This window comes from Tympanuchus pallidicinctus, unplaced genomic scaffold (assembly GCF_026119805.1).
Source record: "Tympanuchus pallidicinctus isolate F22 unplaced genomic scaffold, pur_lepc_1.0 scaffold3, whole genome shotgun sequence".
Classification (NCBI taxonomy): Eukaryota; Metazoa; Chordata; class Aves; order Galliformes; family Phasianidae; genus Tympanuchus; species Tympanuchus pallidicinctus.
Window position 1 is genome coordinate 42,551,930 of NW_026294747.1, and position 17,238 is coordinate 42,569,167.

The 17,238-nt window shown below is 41.4% G+C and overlaps 1 non-coding gene across 1 annotated transcript; it reads right to left on the reverse strand.

Moving 5' to 3' along the window:
- Window positions 1-9,521: 9,521 nt before the first annotated feature.
- On the reverse strand, window positions 9,522-9,594 carry TRNAT-UGU (transfer RNA threonine (anticodon UGU)). Its single transcript has one exon. It is a non-coding gene; the product is annotated as a tRNA-Thr (tRNA).
- Between the last annotated feature and the right edge of the window lie 7,644 nt (window positions 9,595-17,238).

The window sequence follows — 17,238 nt, forward strand, 5'->3', positions numbered from 1 at the left end:
TCAAGAGATCAAGTAATTGTTTCTTTTCTTACCATAAAGTAAAACACATCTTTAATAACAGATATTATGTGAGTAAAGTTCTTCTCTTTCGATCAGCTTTAATTTGAGTCACTTTATTTCAATAAGCAAGGTCAGGAACAGCCACTAGACCATGCTGCTAGATTAATCTCTCCTACAGGACGGTGTTAAATTATCATTTAACTTATCTGATTTAAGTAGAAACTGATCTATAGTTTCAGTCTGTGAGCTCTGTGGCTTTGTGGTGTCACAGAAATAAGGTTATTAGCAAGAGTCACCTAAAAGCTTTTGTACAGTGCTCAAAAAAGAGGCAAGATTTCACCCAAAGGGAATACAAAGGCAAAATACCTGTAATCAACAAGCAATTAAGACAAGGGTTTAATGGCAGATCACTGCCCCATGTCCAACAGCAAATGTGATGACATCTTTGGCTTCTTAGGTTCCTGCTCTCAGCTTGATGAGGGTGGAAAACAAGGAAGTGGGAAGTCTTCATCACCAGGACAAACTCATGGCCCGTACTCAGTACCTCTGAGTTGATGGTAAGATGTCCTACAAAATTTGCAACCCCTATCAAATAGTACCATCTACATTAGCATGGTAATCTTACACAAAATATCATTTCAAAAAGAAGAGTAATGGCAGGAATCTAAAACTGCCTTGCTAGTTTATCATGCAGCCAAAACCACTCCTAACTAGGAAAGAACTTTGGCAGAAGAGACAGTAGTTCAACAGAGATTAGAAAGTTGTCAAGAGGCTATGGATAAAGAAAAAAAGAAACTCCTGTTCCATCCACTTTCAGCATTTTGAAGAAACCTTCTCCTGTGTCTTATGCCTTACCCATGAGTAGCTATGATAGAAATGCTAGTGTAAAGCAAATCTGTGTGTGTTAGTACCAACCAGTTACACTGGAGGGGATGAGTAGCTTTTTTCCCCACTGTGCTTTCTACTCAGTGAATGACAAGGTGAGAGAGAGAAGCAGCCCGTGAAGCATTGCAGAGTTCACTACTGCTGACAGCACTGCTGAGACCTCACAGGGGATGACCTGCAGCTCAGAAATTTGCTAGAGTGAATGTGCCTGATCTCTGGATCCAAGAGACTCATCATTTTGCTCCTTCAAAGCACTTACTTCTCTTTGTCCACCCAAACTCAGCTGTCTGTGATGACTAACATTTAAATGAGCAAGGTCAGGGACAATGAATTCATGCTTTCCTCACCTTTTGGACAAGAAGACTCTGGTAAGCTCTTTACAACATTGCACGGTCCTCTATTTGCCAAGTGGAGTGAAGTAAACTGAGCTAGAACTGAGGTTTGAAATATAGGCTATGTATTAGGAATTTAATTATAATAACCCAAGAATAGTGTTTTGAATAGTTCTCCTGAAATAATTAGTTAACTGGCTTTTTAAAGCCTAACTGTTAATAATTTTATTGTCCCAGATAATAATTTGGAATGCAGCTAACAATCAGTGTAATTATATCCTTCATTAATTTTTCAATAGCTAAGCCTTATCAAGATAATAGCTGTGATCATCCCTTGCATTATCTGGCATCTTGCATTATTATTTCACTTTGGATGCCTCCACAAAAAGCAAAACTTTGTCTGAGTGAACACCTCAATGTCAGTAATGTTTCCTTTGCTCTGTCTTCTCACCATCATTCTCTGCTGTCCCAAAACTCCTTAGTGCTAACTCTGACTCATAAAAACATTAATGCTTCTTATAGGACAAAAACTACTTACTAGAATTAGAAAACAACCTGCTAGAATATATTTAAAAAAAAAAAAAAAAGGCTGAACTTTGCATGTCAGGATCAGAAAAAGGGGGCAAAGCAATGTTTTGAGTGACTGGTTCTTTGGACACCCACAAAAATTAGACAAAGTCAGGAAGCAATAGGAAGTAACGGAGGAATGGCTGTCATTGGGAAGGGAATTAATATCTTCAATTAAGAAAAATATAGTAATCTTAATTTACCTAGAAGTCAACCATTAAAATGAATAAAAACTTCCATCTTAGATTTTTAGGCATTCAACATTTTTAGAAGTTGTCTGCATATTTGACAAAACCACATCTCAGAAATTCAAGGTGATAACCAAAGACAAGCACGCTGACTACAGCAGAACTTACTAACTTTCTACTATGGTGCTCCATGTTCCCAAAAGGTAACTTTTAGCTTACCCTTAAAAGTCAAGCATGCGCAGAACTTGTGGTATAACTGCTGGTCTTAGGCTTGTGCTTCACCAATATTCAGTATTCAATATTCAATCCACATACTTTTTATACAAGGACTGATGTACTCTTAACGCCGAGAGCCAAATGCTGAAGTCTTTAGCACCCAGCCCACATTTCCTCTGCATGAATCAGCAGGAATTTTGAGGTAGATCTGAGTAAAATACTAAGGATGCTGCTATAGGGCACTGAGTATAAAGGAATTGACATTGCTTTCATTGTAATGAAACCTGCTGAAGCAAGAGGCACAGATGAATGCAATAGGTTTCAAGTTCTAGTAACTCAGTCTTTCTGGACTTTAATTTTACCTACTAAATTACATTATATTCTTCAATCACACCATTAATTACCAGATGATGTCATTTTTTACTTAAGCAATCATCATAAATTTAAGAGACAAAACAATGTATATGTCACTACAATCTTATTTTAGGACTTTATTTTCAGTGTAAACTCTCTGGGTGCAGGTGGACAACTGTATTTAGAAGTTCTGTGGTTGTTGACGGCACGTGAATATACTTGGTTCAGGAATGCTTATTAAAAAGCAGCTAGGGTAAATCGTTTAACACAGCATTGAGAAGTAAGCAAACTACACAGACTGAATGCACATCATCTGTTTTCTGATGTTTACAGAGGTCTCTATTGCCAGAAGCCTTAGCAAACTATTTGTAGTGGCTAATTGTCCAGCTGCATTACATCTTCATCTAGGTTCTCTTTCCTGGCCAAAAGGGAATCAAACCCTTGAGGAAGCAGAAAAGACAAGTATTAAATGACATGGAGAATGCTGGAAAAGTGGGATTTAAATGTCTTGGGTGGAAGGGAAGGAAAAAAAGGTAGAAAAAGAAAAACTGAAAAATCACAGGGAAATCTCTTTCTTTAGAGGACAGTTTTAAAAAAATGATTGCTCTTGTCTGTGAGGCAGTGTTGAGAAAGCACATCTAAGGGCTTTTGTGATGGGAAAAAGGAAGAAAGAGATAAAAATTAAAGACCAGCTTTTAAAAAGCAGATTAGAACACTAAGAGCTAAATGCAAATGAAGGGTCAAAGCATGAAGCAAGGGAGAAAGGATGTATGGAAAGCCCAGGGGAGGAGGAATGGATGAAAGATGCAGTGGATCAGAAGCCTGAGTTGTTGCAGCAGCAGCATGAAGGGCTGGATAAGATACAGGCTTTGCCAGAGGTGGTTTAGCAGCGTTAAGTTTGCCTAACCAGCTTGATGTTTCCTCAGATATGTTCATCAGCTCTGTTTAGAGAAGCTGGCCCCTGGCACTTTGCAGATCTGAGGGGAGGAGCAAGAATTGATTCTTTATGATTGACGTTGCTGTGTTTGAATGCAGCCCCTAAATCCTCTGCACAGCTGCAGAGCAGCTCCTCTCAGCCCCCAGCATAGCTGGAACACGGGCTGTCCTTACTGCATGCACCACACACAGCCCCGGCTCACGGTGCACACATGCACCACTTCAGCTGGATAGACAAGAGCTCAGCAGACATGCTGTCATGCTGGGCCAGCAGAATGGGGCAGAAAGGTGAAGATCTGAGCACAGACCAGGCAGAAAAGAAACCTCATTGCAATGTCAGGGTTTATTTGCACCACTTCTATTGGATTCAAGCTTGGTCCTGTGTTGATATTGTCTGCTGCTCAGGCACTGGAATTTAGGCTATTTGAGTTAGCACTGTAATTATAATAACCTCACGGGCAATGTTTTGAAAAGCTTCAGTGAACTAATTGGCTGACTGACATTTATAAGCCAAATAAGCAGCAGTGGTGTTGGAGCTCATCACAGTGAGTGCCCTGTCTCAAGCTGCACCCCTGTTGCTGTGCTCGCTCTGGATCTGAGCTCTGCACCAAAACTTTCATTATCCACAACTTTCTTAACTGCCCACATTTTGGGTGCCTGCCTAGCTCGAGACCAGAGTAAGCAATCTGCTTCCCCACATGAGAAACATAAGAAGGGCCAGTGCAGGCTCATAGGCTGCTCGATGGACTCAGTGACCTCAGAGTTCAGTCTTAAGGTAATTTTAGAACTGAGAACATGAGGCTCAGTTTGGACTGAGAAAGCCAGCTCATGGTGCTGGACACTTGAGTGCCAGGCTCTCAAGCTCTAGGTTGTGCCACTTTCCCAATTAGCTGATATTGCAATTGTACTGGCAGTGGAGACACTGCTTGGGCCAGCAGCAGTGTTGTCAAGGGGCAAGAAACTGATTTGAAAATAGTTGTGACAGTGTTTTCCAGTTCTGTTTCCACTTTTCTGCTGGTGAAGATTACACAGCCTGTATAAATCCAGTAATTAAGTGGTTAATTGTAACATCTGAATATGTTTTTTTCTCTTTTGAGAAACTAGCCACAGCAACAGTAATAATGATTAGAAGCATCATAGTAAAGAAAAAGAGATAGAAATTATAAATGATAATCATTTAACAATAATACTGAATTCAAATTTATATACTATAACATATAAATTTACGAATTCTGTTTAAGTTACAGACTCTTTAGCACATTGCTCAACCTTATAGCTCTTCAATGCTATATTTCATCAATCTAAAAAAATATCAATGCATTAATAGCAACAGCTGTCTCTGTCTTCATACAGCTGCTAAATGCAGCAAGAAATACTCATTTCGGGGAGTTTGCCCTTTATTAATCTCTATTACGAATGGCTTTTGGTGTGGATTAAATTTCTTGCAGCAGCAAAGCAATCAGCAGCACCGGTTCTCTGAAGGGAATGAGCAGACATACTCACAGACTCTTTTTGGGAAGGAATGTGTTGTGGTTTGAGGTTGTGCACATGAGCAGGCACCATGGTCATTAGCAAGGATCTCTTGTACAGCAGGAGGATTGCAAACAGCTGCATTCCTGTCCAAAAATAGTCTGTAACTTGGTGACCAGCAGAACAGCTCCTCTGTTTATCTCCAGAAGGAATGAATGTGCTTTAATTGTAAGCAGTCTGTGCGCAGGGTCTGTCTGAGGGATAATCAGATAGATGCAGGCAGGCAGACAGACACATGCAGCATTAGTTTGCGGTCTGCCTGCTCTGATGTCAGCGAAGCAGCCTCTGTGGTTTGAACAGAGTTGATGCCAGCCTTATTTCATGGTAAAAGTTTTCCACTTACAGTCTCCTTTATGCTCTTAATAAGATAAGTTGAAATGGATAAGTCTAGAGAACAAGTCTTAGAGAAGTAGGCAAGAAAGGTGAATCATGCTCTTATGCTTCCTCATATATGTTCCTCATATAACCTTAGGGTTATATTTCTAGATTTTATTTAAGCTTCACTCTTTCCCTAACACTAGTTTTTCTTGCATATCAATTTTGGTCACCTGAAAACATCATCATAATCTGAAGAGTCTATTGAGTTTATTGATGACAGTGGGGTTTTTGTTTGTATGTATACAGGACACACAGATTCTAAGTGAACAGTGTTTCATCCTTCCCAAACTTGAACTTCTTCACCCATTGTCAAGCCATAATAAATCACACATACTGAAGATTTGTAAAGAGCTCTCCTCTCTACTGCCATATTCACATCATTATATTCAGAGCTCCTGAATTATTGTGCCTAAATTCAGTACTGTAAGGACCTGGTGTTCCCATCATTAAATTGTATATTTATGGAAAAAAGGCCATATGTTATCTTTGGCAATAAAAGTGCACCACTGAAATTTGCTGACAGACACATGTCAGAATATAGGCAAGGTGAGAATCACTGCACAGCCAGCTAAATACCTTGAGGAGCTGCAATAAAACATTTCTGTTTGCTTTCCTGCTATTCTTCAAGATGTCACACCAGTAATACCTTAAAATACATATATACCTGTACCTATAATTACATATATATACTTGCTTTATTAATAGTAATCTCTAATTATGCATGTAAGGAAAAAATCCCTAAAAATATAGGAAACATTATTTTTCTTCAGAGCAGTAACTCTCCTGGCAAAAACTGAAGGATTCAATTATTATGTACTTTCTTATTATCAGAGGCCCCTATTATTTTTAAGCATTTTATTCCTATGCTATCATTACAGTAAATTATGCTATCATTACAGTAAATTACTGTAATATCATATAGTAAATAATATACTAAAAGCCAAATGGGTTCATTAGTTGTCCCTTCACCCATAGCTAACTGGCTCAGAAATAGGGTCTTTTGCCAAAAATACCAGTAGCACAGATTTGTCTACTGTTATTGCCTGAGAAGATTGTTGCACATCATCATTCAAAGTCCTAATGCACTGAGCTCCCACACTGGGGATGAATTTGGTCTGCATCTAATTATGAACAGCGGCATTATAATTATTTTAAGAGGGAGAAATGTCTTGACAGATGAAAGCGAGCAAGGAGACAGCTGGCTCTAGAGGTCAGGATGTAGCAGACCAGCGTTTAGCTGGTGGCTGTGTTCAGACCTCTGGATCTTGTTTCTTTTCATCCACCTTCAAACAACGCTTGTGAATTTGTCAGTGCCACCCTCTGAAAGGAGCTTTACACAGAGTAACAGGACCATTAAACTTATAAAAATAAGTGGTTAGCCATCAAGGTGTGAAACATCCTGGAAGAGCCTGATTAGGTGGGTAATAGCTTTGTCATGCATGAGGAATTTTATATTGTTTTAGCAGCCAGAAGAACAAACTTAAAAGGGCAAAGTCTGACTAAAATAGTATCTGTAACAGATAAACAGCTTTCTCCTTTTGGCATTACTGTTAACACCTTTGATTACTACATGCGAGCATTTATACTGTTCATTGAAGGTTTTCATGATGGCTGCATTCAGACCAGGTGAGGAAAAATATGTCTTCACTTCTCCTTTTTGGCTTTGACTCACTGGCATAGACCTGAAGCCACCAAGCTTCGAATACTTAGGAACAAGACCAAAAACAAAAGTCAGTTCTTGTCTGACTAAACCAATGTGCTTTATTAATCTCGGATTTTTAAAGTGCTTTGAGTTTGGTGGGAAAGAGATTGTTGGTTTTTTTTGTTTTTGTTTTTTAAGAATCTTATGTCTTGAGAACACCTTTGCAATACTGACATATGTCCTATTTTGAAAGGATTTATATTTAGATTCTCCTCCAAAGGCTAAACCAGTTAAAGTCAGTGACTTAAATTCCCTATTTCCTGTGCCAAAAATGGTATCACACTGCAGTATGCTAGGCTTAGATATGTGAATTTTTTGCTATATATCTGGAAAGAAAAACAACCTCTGCTTGGGTGAGGCCTCCTGCTGCTGGATGGAGCAACCAGATACGCATTTCCTGGGAAAAATAAAACAACACAGAACAAGAAGATCTTCAAAATGAACTTAGATTATCTTGCAGTGATAGCAGACATCTGTCTTTCCAGATACAATGGTAATTCCAAGGGGCTCTGCTATTAGTCAAATTGAAAACACAATTAGTACAGCCAGGCTCCTCACCACAGCTCAGAGAAACCACGAAGGCATTTTCTAATTACATTGCCAACAGATGTATCACTGAACCCAGTGAAAGTCACCTCAGTTTCTCAGAGCAGAGCAGAGCTTTGATTCATTTCTCACCCTCAGCAACAACAGCTGCTAAAACTTCTTTCAGCACGAAATGAAGACCTTTGAAAACACGGCTTGTAAGGGATGGTGTTTTTAGAGGTCACTCCTTGGCTGGGATCAGGGAGTGGTACTTAAGTGTCTCATAGGGGATGGAGAGGCTGGGTGCATCTCCTGTTTTCCACTTGAGTTCAACTGAGCTGGGGGGCCCAGAGGTGCTATGGACTTCTCTTGCCACACGCTGCTGTCTGTGGGTTTCCGTGGGGACAGCTGTAACAGGTCTACTACATACATACAGTACCACAGCAGCACAACTATAAAAGACAGTTTTTTAAATCTACTATTTAAAATAGGCCCTGCTTACTCATAAAGGCCGGCCTCTCAAAGTGAAAAAAAAAAAAAGAAAAAAAAAGGAAAAGTTGCCTACATCAGCAGAAAAATGAGTCACACATTCCAAACCCCACTTTCAAGTGCTGTGACACTGTGTCCCCAAAGCATCTGATGCTCGGTATGGTTCCCAGCCACGGCGGATGCCCATGCATGTCCAGAAGCACGCTGGCAGAGCACAGACCCTGGTTTGGTGAGCAGGCTCTCCCTCTGGAGGCCTCCAGGAGCATCTGCCTCTCTCCCACACTTACATAACAGCATGCAGTTAATTCGGAGGATTCGGTTAGTATATTCCTAAAATGGAAGCACAGTTTAAATGCTGACATTAGGTGGCTTAGCTCCCACTCACGCAGCTTCTGAACCACTATAAAGGCGCATGTATCAACCTGTCAGCGTTTCAGAAAAGCCTTCCGTGGTAATTTTTATATATAGCTACAAGAAGGAATAGACAAACTCTGTTCCTATTACATTTGCTGGAGTTGGGGAACAGATCAGCACTCATGACACGTGATCTGTCCTTCCACGACGAACACATCACCCCTTCCCATCACCTCCGCTCAGACACTGACCACGCTGTGCTATGCCAGGCACAAGCACACAGAGACATGTTTCTGGGTTATCTTTTGTAAGCACGTGAATGATTTCTTAAGGCATCCTGCACAAACGTCAGCCCAGAGGTCTGAAGTTCTCCTGATGGCAGAAACCAGCTCCTCTATACAGACCCTACAGCCACATGGCATCACAACACAACCCTCACACTGACAGCAGGCCCTCCCAACACCGGGTTGTGTCACCACCTCCATCAGCCCACTGCCAGGAGTCTCAGAGGACAACAATCCCAAAACACAGCACAGTGAGCAGTCTTTGGCCCTCATATCCAGCTATAATGCAGCCAGGAGGGCCGCACAGTTTGTAGGGCCACACCACGCACTGCCTGCATGCTGTGGTGATGTGTCAGGCTGCAGACAAAAAATGCTTGCACCTGCTCTGCCCAGCCGTAACCCAGCAGCTCAGCCTTCCCTCAGCTGTGAGGACTCCCATAATCCAGCCCAGTTTATTCTTCACTCCAGGGCAATTTGTTCCTTTTAATGCCCAGAGCAGCATTTTGCCAAAGCTCCCATCAGGGAAACCATGCTGTGAGCTGTACAAACAAACTCCCAGCCACCCCTGTGCTCCTTCCCAGCTGCAGCTCTGTTCGCAGCCAGCACAGAGCTGAAGACAGTGCGAGGGCCTTCACTGCCCACACTCACATTTCATCCATACCGTTCACTTCCTGCGCGCTCTCGAAGCAAACATTCCCACGTCGATACGCGCAGTTCACGACCACCAACAAAACGCCCTAAAATATACGAGAGATGTCGAGGGCCGTTAAAAATAGCACCCAGGCCCCAGCGAGGATCGAACTCGCGACCCCTGGTTTACAAGACCAGTGCTCTAACCACTGAGCTATGGAGCCGCCGCTCAGACGCTTTCCCAGCTTTACCTAACAGCGTACACCACCCGCTCGGCGCTATCACGCCCAGTGAGCGGCATGGCGGCGTCCGGGTCTGCCCGCCCCTCTCTGGGAAGAGCAGGACGACGGACGAGGCCCGCGGCCCCGCCGAGCGGCCGCCACAGGGAGGAGCTCGCGGCCCGTCGGCAGCCAGCTGCCGGCCCGATGTGAGCTCGCAGCGCCGCCCCTCGCCCGGCGGGAGCCTCCCGGCCAGGTGTGACATCGCGGCTGTGCGCGCAGGGTGCGTCGCGCAGCGCTGTGCCGTGTAGGCATTCCACAGCGGCACGACAGCTGCAGTGCTCTGGGTGTGTGACAAGTCTCTCTAAGGTATTGCAATCGCCCACCTGCAAACGGGGGAAGGTCATCCCCGGGGCAGGCTGTCCTGCTAGTGCATCCCTGCACAAGAAGTCCAATGCCTGCTGAAGTACTGATAGAAACAAGCAAGCAAAAAAGCAAACAGTAACAAGGAGCCGCATGTGAAAAGCACAACAGTAACAACAAAAAGCTTTATGGAAACTGCTTGTGTGCTACCATGTTGTTCTCCTGCGACTCTACTGTGTCTTGCTGCTACTACACGGCACTCAGTAAGGTATTAAAGTCAATGGAGATGGACCGGCCATTCTTAGGGTGAGAGCTCTGAGAACAAAATAACTGCAGAAGCTTCCCACAGACACTAAGGCTGCTCAAAGACAAAACCAATGTGCTGCATGTACAAAAGAGGAGGAAAGCGTTGTCTGAATTCTTCAAAGGGGGGGATGATCAAGAAAAAACACAGTGATAATTAAAAAATAAATGCTTACTTCTGTCATCATCATCTTAAATGACTGGAAGTTGGGATTTAAAAGACTTCTCCTTGCTGTCTTATTATTCTTAGGGGCCATTTACAGCAATAAAAGCAGACTGGCATTTGGTCATTTGGTCCTTAAAGACATGCACAGAAACTCACAGTAGGAACCTTGCTCCAGCTGTTAATGAGTGCAAAACGAGCTGGCAGGTCGAAGATGTCTGAATAGAAAATAAAAGAACAGACCTGTTTCCCAAAGCAAAACTAATTATGCTCTATGATGTTTGAGTGCTTGCATATACTTGGTATGGTCAAATTACGTTAGAGAATGTGCAGATCACCTCCAAAATCCCTCAGATTATACACAAATAAAAACCAAGAAATAAACCATAAATCATGCACATTCCTACCAGTAATCCCTCATTCCTCTACACTATATCACCATCACCACCTTCAAACATATTTCCAGAGCTGAACCAATAGCTAGCTGTCAATATTCCTTTTAAAATACATTATTCGTATTTCACCTCAGTATTACTGAGCATCCCATCATTCTACAACAGAAAACAATTCCCTGTATATGGAGTCTGAAAACACTTATCTAACGTAAGCTACTCAAATCCATGCTTGCAGTCATTGCTCCCTCGGTAAGTCAGTACATCAGGGCTTGAGCTGGGAAACCCTCTACTCCTTCAGTGCATTAGTATTGACAAAGCTGGTCCTTCAAATACATTTTTAATAACCTTTTTATACAGTGCAATATCACTGCAAGTTCACTGCATTATTTTTTTTTTCATTTCTGAATGGTGGATTTCATATGATTGAGGAGATTTTTCTATTAGTTCTCTTTGTTTTAAGGGCCCCTCAGAATTAATGCCTCGATGGTTAATATTCTGGCCTGATGAGTGATCTGATCCTGCACACAATGCAACAACAGGGCTAATGGCAGGAACCAGAAGCGTAGTTTTGTGAATCAGGAGTTCTGCCAAATTGCAGAGATCTCCTCTACAGTTGATGATTTATCTCCCTTTGTTTTTCAGGCTCACAAACAAAATGATGGACATGCCCTTGGGTGACGGGATGGTCCTTAGCATGGGAAGGACTCACAATCATGGGGTGAGCAACAGTGCCTGACAGTCTGTTCCTCTGTGATGTTGCACTGCAGCTGCCTCTATCCCTCAGCAAAACCTTTTGCACTGGGGAACTGAGATGCCAACCAAAAGGCTGCTGCTGGGGCCACAGGGGACACTCACATCTGAACAGTGAGGCTTCGGGAAAAAAAATTGGAGACGCAGTCCAGAGTGATGAGTTTGCAGGGTCAGCATATGAAGGCTCCAAAGGTCTGTCTGAGCCAGTTGCTTGAATTCCACGCAAGTAAGGAAGAACCATATCTTGGTAAAGTGAGTCTGAAGCTGTATGCTCTTTGGGAACCAGCACTGAGGATGGAATTTTGGAAGTTTTCCTGACAGTCTGAGCAGACATGCGAGGAACCAATGGATTGACTCTGCGCATTTACAGCAGCTCTTACAGAGATCCTACAGAGATGCTGTAAATGCGCAGAGTCAATCTATTGTGGCCAGGGGTGAGGTCCTTAGAAGATGACATGCCTCTTGTGCAAACCAGCAGTGGATTTTGGCATCATCCAGGGCCTCTCAAGAACATGACATTCATTTTCCAGCTGTCACTCACAATTAATCTGTTTAATCATTCAAAGAAGTAACATTCAGCTCTCCCATTGCAGATTACAGAGATCACCTGTGTGCTTACTGTGCCAGGCTGTTGCTGGAGGTAAGAGTTTTCCTTGAATGGAACAAGGCTGCTTCTTGCCAAGGGAATGCCACAATTGCTTTGTTTTCCTTCAGAATAAAAAAAAGCCCTTTTGTAGTTTTATCTCTCTCTCTCTCTCTTGATCTCTGCACTAGAAAAGTAGGATCACTGGGCAGCTATGGTGTGTACATGAAATATTACCGTATGAATAATACCGTAATACCAGATGAAAAGGCCACAGCTTTTGTTGTTGTTGTTGTTGTTGTTATTATTATTATTTAATAGGCAAGCTGATAGGAAATGAGTTCCCTATGGGACAGAGCAGGAGGAGTGGGCTCCATACAAGATTTTGCACACATCATTTTGTAGCTATCCAGTTAAGAACAGCACCAAGCTATAGGAAGGGTCATCAGGTAATTTTCTCTGACACAGAGAGCATGCTGTTTCTGCCATTAAGCCAGGCCAAGGAAATGCAGTGAATATTACACTGAGTCACCAAACTACATTAACTGTAATGCTTTCTCTCCAAGACTTTAAGGTGATGCCTCTTAGAATAATAGCCAGTGGGGCTGCTGGGATATCTGACTGGGTATTAATGTCTCTGCAAAGGCCGGAACCTTTCAGTTTTCTTGAAGCAGAAAAAAATCTACCCAGTGAAGAGGCACCATCATACTCACATAAGATCCTGTATTAGACATTCAAAAGGGATGAGAATGAGTTACTAAATGCACCTCACCAACCCCATATATTAAAGGGAACAGGACAAGCTTTCCTTAAAAAAGGAAACAAAAACTTCCACCTTGAATATGACTTCACACAATCATAGCTGTAAAATAAGTGCAGAGAGCTGTCTCATCTGTAATTTTAATTTTGCTCAGCATCATATTTTAAAGGAAAAGGAGCAACTCACCAGAAACATCACTGGGCATTATTGAAAAGCCAGGAAAGTAGGACAGTTTATTTTGAGAGCATGAGAGCAACGTCTCATTTCAGTTTACATGTAATTCTAGTGTATTTAGAATGTTTCTTTGCCAACTGTATCATATGGCCTTAAACATCCAAGAAGGCATTTAAGAGGAACTACTACATGACACTGATTTGAATTTTTAGACAGTTCTAGTGTGTAGCCTTTTGTTCGATCCCTAATTTCCTAAGCTATTGTCATTATTTAGTGTGGGGAGTTACCACATCATCTGCTACATATAATTTCAGCTGAACTCCCTGGAAACCAGTGCATTATCCTTCTATACCTACATTTCACGTTACATATTCCTGTGAAAAATAGCATGGGTGAAGAGCAGATTTGTTTTTGCTTATGCAAGACTTCTTTTAGTAATGTAATAAGAATTCTCATTGGCTATCCACAATGTTCTTCAATGGCCAGTGTAGAACACTGGGGCTATTTTATTCTGCTTTAAGAGCAGGGACAGACCTAAATGTCTGTGTCCCACTCATAGGTGTATACCAATAAAACCATCTTCTCCTGGTAAAGCATCTCACGTTCTTGGGCAAGAGAACTCAAGCGTTCAGTTTGGCCATTTGTTGAAACATCAAGCAGTATCTTGCTTGCTTACTGCCAGCAGCAACATTTACTGTAAATCAAAGTTCCACCAATTCACTTCAAACAGTCTGAGAGAGTGATAACTTCATCAGCACCAAACCAAGCTGCACCTGAACCTCAACCCAACAGTCAATATTTCTTCACCCTGTGACCAGGAGACAGCATCAGTCTTACAAGCCATAGACAGATTGAGAGGACACGGCTAGGCTAGTTGCAGTCACCCCCAGCCTCCCTGTGATAGCACTAATGCTGCTGGGAAACCTGCAGAAGGCAGCAGATAGGATTCTCCGAGTTGTTCCTGGAAGTGAGAAACAGGGCTCTAGCACTTTCCTAGTAACCATGAAGCATTTATAAACTTCAGTAGTTTTCCAGCTGGAGTTTTGTCTAACAGAAATCACAGTCCTGAGTATCTAGTTATGAAAGTGGAAAAAAAAAAAAAAAAAAAAAAAAAGTCCTAAACCAGAAATTAATTGCTATGGAAAGATCTGGCTTTTTAATTAAAAAAGGAACTTGAAAATAATTAGTCCAGTTTCTAAAGTAGATAGATTAAATTTTTCAAATATGGGTGGAGAGTCACTTTAAAATTGGCACTGATAAATCCTACTATAATTTCCTTGTTAAAGTACTTTTTTTTAACATGTTCTCATTAAACCATTCTCAGTAGTTCACGTGGTTTCTAACATAGAGCAGGATAGATGTAGCACTGAAGAGCACCTGTCAAAAGGCCATGGCTCTTGTTTTGAAAAAAAAAAAAAAATTCATTTCAAATTACTGCATACAGTGGTTTGGAGGGACTATTAACTCTATTAAACATTACGCAGTAATTAAAATCAGTCTGTTTTTAATACAGTAAATATCATTGGCTGAAAGTCATATCTTAGAATACGTTCATTATAAGAAAGTACTCAGATAATGAAAGTAAAGAAAATCTAATTTAATTTTCATCATTTATGCAGTTTGGGTTGTTTTTGGATTTGTTTTTTTTTTTATTGTTGTTTTTTGGTGTTTTTTTTTTTTTCCCATTTAATTCTGCTTGGATAATGAAAACAGACCTTTTTTTTTTTTGCTTGGCAGTATCATTTTTCTGGATGTCAGGCACTTGCCAAGGCTGCAGTAGTGGGGTGGCAGAAACCTCAAGGAAAATGATTAGATCCTTTTTTTTTGATGGGAGAATGAGCAGGGGAATTCTGGAAATCAAATACATGCAATGTGGTCAGGTCAGAGTCTGTCCGCGACCATCAACCAGGCAGCATATATAAGGCCTTTTCAAATGGTACCTACAAGCTACTTGCATTTCACACTCACATTCATGAGCCAGATCCTGAGCTTTATTCAGACTTTGAATACTTGGACAGAATGTCAGAAGCTGAACTGCAGTTTGGGTCTCAACAAATCAGCTCAAGTGGTCCATCATAATGAATATTTCCATCTTGTTTAACACGATGGGCAGAATTCGGTGTAAGTAAAGTCACACCTGAAGAATGAGATGTGAAAGGGATCGATGGAGGTTAAGAGAAGTTTTTCAAAGGTGTTTCAAGACCCAATTCTGAGCAACAGGATGCAAGCCACTGTCAGAAATTAAGGCCTGGCTGCTCTGACAAACTGGGCAGCAGTTCCTGGAGGGCAGTTAAACGTGTGTGTCGTGTTTTTGCAGCACCTAACTGGAGTCAAGATCTACATCCCCAAATCCCCAACCTGCAGTGAAACACCATTACAAAGTTTAGCTTGCTAATGAGCTGAACCTAATTCCAACATCCCTAAGGTTCAGAGAGGCCTGGATTTGAGTTATCTGTTTTCAGTACAACATCATTTTTCACTGTAGATCCTTGCAGCCTTTCAGTGCAATAAACACCCAAGTGTACAGAAGCAGTTTTCAGGTCCTAATAGCTCTGAATACAGGGACGTGGGGGACAACATTCAGGAAGATCTTCTAATTTACAAGCCTTTCCCTTTAAGTTGTTAAGATCATAAGAGGGAGATTTTGTTTTGACTTAATATCAAACATCCTCATTCAGCCAAGGCTGTTATAAGATTTCTTGTAAATTCTTATACGCTAGGGGGTGCAAACATCCTTTTAATGACTGCCAAAAAGATAGCCTTACCAGAACCAGCAAGGAAAGTGGCAGGTCCTGTACTAAAGTGTGTGTGGAAGCTACATAATATTTTGTCATGTTTGTCTCATATAAATGAATAAATAAGAGTACTGCTTTCAGTAACTGCTTCTTGTTGTTTTTCTGAGTTTATCTATGGAGCAGAAAAAATGATGATGTAGGAGTTACATAAGAGGACAAGTCAGACAGAGCTCACTTTGCATGCCGTTGCCTGCAGCTTTCTCATGTCCTGTGGTGACTCAGACATTGCTATAATCTTCACAGAGGGACAGTCTCAACTTTTCACCCCCACATTTTCATATCATGTTGTGATGATACACTCTTCTGACTCAGGCAGCTGGCTGAAGTCTTTACTTCCAAACACTCTTGCAAGTCACAGTGTAAGGCACACTGAGCTAAGTAAAGTATCACTGACTCACCTGTATGGGATCCATCTGACAAAATGCTGTTTTTCTCAGCTTGTGCCAATGGAACATTTAAGTTTTTATGTGGCAGCGAAGTGTAGTTGTTCTGCTGAATGTGATAGGGTTGCCCACCTGCATAAGCTTTAAACACTAGCCTACACACTCATTAAAATAATGAAGGAACACTGGATACATGCACAGAATTCTAGGTGCAGCAGCACACCTTCTATGCCTCTGTTTATGTGTCCTTACTTGCAGGAGCAGAGCATTTGAATATCTCATGTCATGACAGTGCTTTTAGTCCACTGAAATCATTTCTCAGCTGTAAAGAAAGAAAGAATGCAGGTTCCTGCACGCTGTGCAACGTTTATTGTTTTGCATTTAAGCATTTGCCCATTCATTATCTCTGCAAGTCATGAGTCAGTTCCTTCTCCTAAATCATGTACACAAGTGGCTAAAATCTGAACTCATGAATTAGTATTGGAAAAACTCCCACAGTTTAATGCACTTAGGCTTTTATGTCTTGCCTAGATTTTGGTCTTTCAAACATAAAAGTGTTTTACAAATGTCTTTGCATCTCAGACACAAATGCCAGTTTCTGATTTATGAATCCCTACCTAAATACTTCTCTGCCTGCAGCTTGGTACCATTCATGCTACCAGCTTTTATTTCTGCAGTGTTTCATATTACCCTCTTTTTCCTGTGTTACCTTCTATGTCTCTTCATCATTACATCAAAACAAAACAAGTGGATTAAAGCAGTTTAATGCATTACTGATAAATATTTCTTTCTAAGAGAGAGCAGGCCACTCAGAACACCATTAAGTCAGAATCCTGACTGAAACTAGTGCAGCCATAAACTATCTTAAATGAACATTAATAGGGAACTACACTTATTGTTGACTTCAGAATGCAAACAAAAACTTCAGACACTGATTCCTCTAAGACCATTAGAGCTGGCTGTATTCTGCACACTGTTTTA